The sequence below is a fragment of the Bos javanicus genome, chromosome X (genome assembly GCF_032452875.1).
Source record: "Bos javanicus breed banteng chromosome X, ARS-OSU_banteng_1.0, whole genome shotgun sequence".
NCBI lineage: Eukaryota > Metazoa > Chordata > Mammalia > Artiodactyla > Bovidae > Bos > Bos javanicus.
The window spans coordinates 90,649,565-90,653,405 of record NC_083897.1 but is presented as its reverse complement, the minus strand read 5'-3'; the positions used below and the strand labels follow the sequence as shown (position 1 = coordinate 90,653,405).

At 37.8% G+C, this 3,841-nt stretch overlaps 1 pseudogene; it reads right to left on the bottom strand.

Annotated features, from left to right (window-relative positions):
- Positions 1–742: 742 nt before the first annotated feature.
- LOC133242508 (V-type proton ATPase subunit D-like) lies at positions 743–1,792 on the bottom strand (annotated as a pseudogene).
- Between the last annotated feature and the right edge of the window lie 2,049 nt (positions 1,793–3,841).

Genomic DNA, 3,841 nt, shown 5'->3' with positions numbered 1-3,841 from the left:
GACTCATTTCTCCCTGCCTCTCTCTGTTAACAACTATAATATGACACAAGAAGCAAACATAGGAGGACTCTGAATGATAGAGGAAAGTAGACTGCTCAAGACCCCAGTCCTGGAGAAAAGATATGGCAGATGGGCATCTTACAACTCCTCACTCAGCAATAGAAGGCAACCAAGCCTGGCATCTCCTGACCCAAACATATTGGATGAAGGTGGCTCAGGTAGGTTCATGTTTTATCCAGATTAAATGGGTATTTTATGATGACAACTCCAGTCAGGCCCAGTGGCAATGGTAAGGGTTATCAAGTGGGAACTTAAAAAACAAAACGTGGCCAGGGAAAATAATCTTTACTTCTGTGGGTCAGAAAGTTTCTTCTCTAACCTAAAGATGACCAGTGGCACCAGCAGGGGTGATACCACCACCACAAGTGACCCAGTTTGGAAAGCATTCTCTCTCTTTTTTTTTTTTTTCATTTTTAAATCATTTTACTGTTTATACCATAGTCACATTTGAATTAGCAGAACTGTTCCCATGACAGACCAGACAGAAACCTGTTATTCAAGGAAAAAAATAAGTGAAGGCTTTCCTAAAGCTTAAGGAAAGATGTCCCATAGTTCCTAACACAAGAATGGCTTGTAGCAATCTCAGACAATGGTGCCAAGGTGTGTGAGCAGGTAGAAACAAAGGGTGCTCCAGAGTAGCTGGCCTATGAATGTGTGTTGGCCTAAGACCACTGCTGCTTCCTAAAGAGATTTTCTTATTATGTTTGGCAAGCAGATGACTTGTAACAGATGTATAACTGAAGTAGGGTGACACTTCTGCAGCAATAATTCTACAGGTTTTGGGACAGGTTCTACAAATTTCATTGGTGATTAATTGTTGCATAATTATGATTCTGAAAAGGTAGATCCCATAAACAGACATCCAGGGAAATTTTACAACTGGTAAAATTCTTAAGCCAAAAAATAAATAGCCACACATAACAAACCTACACACCATAAATTAAAATGGTGACATGTTAGGCCTTCTGAAAGAACCAGAGCAGGAAAGCTTATTCAAACAGAAAATCTTCATCCTTCTTTTCAACCAGGAGATTAGCAGGCTCTATCACCTCTTTGGCTGCCCTCCGTTGCTCCAAGTCCTTATCAGACTTTTCCTTGAGAATCTTTTTCTTCTCCTGAATTTTCCTTAACCTGTAGAACTCCTCTTGCTCTCTCTCATCCAGCTCTGTGATAATATAAGCAAGGGTATGTTCAATCCGGGGAATGATGACATGTTCTATAGCATTTACATGCCTGTCAGTTATCTTAATAGCTTCATCCAAAGTAACAAAGGAAGTCTGCAGTGAAGCCAGTTCCACCAGTAGTTCCACTGCTTTGGCATAATTCCTCTTCAGTTTAGCCAACTGTTCCCCACCTCCGGCTAAACCAGTCAGTTCATAATTGTCAGTTCCTTCATGATAACGTTCAAATACTGGCAATGTCACACCTGCTACATTATCTTTCTTTGCTCTAATCTTCACTTGGGCCTTATTTACATTTTGGATAACTGTGGTGCTGAAGTCCCCTGCTGTGAACTTGGCCTCAGCAAGTGAAAAAGCAACCTCTCTCATCACTTCACCCATCAACATTTTAGTCTCTATTATCTTCTTAAGAATATGTCGAAATCAAAGAGTTAAGGATCAGATTTTTTCTTCAGGAGGTTTCGACCTGTCTGTGCTCCTTTTAACTGAGCCTTCATGATGGTCTGTGCCCTTCGTGAGGGAAAGATTTCAATTCAGTCTTTGCCCGACATTCTGACGATGATTGTTCTGCTTGGGTCCCTGGACGGGCAACCGTGGCTGCAACAACTCAGCCACTGAGTCTTTCTCTACCTGGAAAGCATTCTTTGTATTTTGTAGTTGAAGACTCCGTTTGCTCACCTAGGAACACTGATAGATCTGACAGCACTGGAAGTGGGGAAACCCACTACCACAAGAAGCAAAATTCAAGAAACAGAAGTAGTGTGCTCCTTATATAAAATATCCTGAAAAAGACAAATTATTAGAGAAGAAAGCAGTTTTGCCTGGGATTGGAGATAGGAGCAGGGCCTGACTACAAAGGGATTCAAGAAATTAGGACTGGGGGATGGTGGTAAATATTCAAAAACAGGATTTGGTGGTGGCCGCATAAGACTATGAATGTACTAAAAACACTGAAAGGTATACTTACAATAGCTGAATTTTATGGTATGTAAATTATACTTCAATAAAACTTTTTAAAAATTCACAGGTAACTAAAACTAGAAAGAACTTCTTTAACCTAATGACAAGCATCTATAGATATAATCATACTTAATATAAAAGACTGAATACTTTTCCCTTAAGACCATGGAAAAGACAAGCATCCTTATTTTTACCACTCATGTTTAATACCATATTGGAAGTCCTAACTGGTGTGAAAATGCAGGAAAAAATAAAAGGTATACAGAATATAAAGGAAGAAACAAAATTATCTCTATTCAAAGATAACATGATTTTCTATGTAGAAAATTTCATGGAATTTACAAAAAAGCTAGTAGAACTAATATATGAGTTTAACAAGGTCTCTGGGAGCTCAGCTGGTGAATCTGCCCAAAATGCAGGAGACCCTGATTCGATTCCTGGGTCAGGAAGATCCCCTGGAAAAGGGATAGGCTACCTACTCCAGTATTCTTGGGCTTCCCTGGTGGCTCAGATGGTAAAGAATCCACCTGCAGTGTAGGAGACCTGGGTTCGATCCCTGGGTTGGGAATTCCCAATACCCTGGAGGAGGGCATGGCAACCCACTCCAGTATTCTTACCTGGAGAATCCCATGGACAGAGGAGCCTGGCAGGCTATAGTCCATGGGGTTGCAAAGAGTCAGACACGACTGACGACTAAGCACAGCACAGCACAGCAATGAACAACCAGATGTCAGATGTTTTTTAAAAAACAGTATAATTTACAATTGTACCAGAAAAAATGAAATAGGTAAAAAAAGAAACTAACAAACTATGTTTAGGATATGTACACTGAAAGCTACAAAACATTTAAGAAAAATATCAAATAAAAACTAAATAAATGGATATATGAACCATATCCATGGATTGGAAAACTCAGTATTGTTAAGAGGTCAATTCTCCCCCAAACTTGTTCTATGGATTCATTGCAAACCCAATTAAAATCCCAATGGGATTTTTTCTAGATATTAATAATATAATTTTTAAATTCATATAGAAAAGTAAGGAAACAAAAATAGCTGAAACAATTTTGAAAAAGAACAAAGTTGAAGAACTCACAATATCTTGTTTCAAGTATTAACTATTAAGCTATGGTAATGAGAACAGTGTGGTATTTGGAGGAATCAGTCTATCAAATGTTAAGGCTAACTATATACCCATAAAAATCAAGGTAATTATTGTATTGGCACATATATAGATCAATGGAAAAAATACCCGAACTAGAAATAGTTCAATACGAGTAGAGTCAACTTATGTTTCACAAAGATGCAAAGGCGATTTAATGGAAAAGATAGTCTTTTTGACAAATGGTGCTGGAACATTTGGATATCCACATATTTAAAAAAAGAACCTTGATCTGTACCTCACACTTTATATAAACATGAACTCAAATGGATCATAAACCTAAAATTTTAATGTAAAATTATGACTCTTAAAAGAAAAAAATGAGAGAAAAATTTTGTGACATTTGATTAGACCAAGGGGTTCTTATATACCACACCAAAAACACATGCTATTAAAGAAAAAATTGGTGAGCTGGAACTCATCAAAATTAAAAACTTCTGCTCTGTAAAGAACACTGTTAAGAGAATAAAAAGACAAGC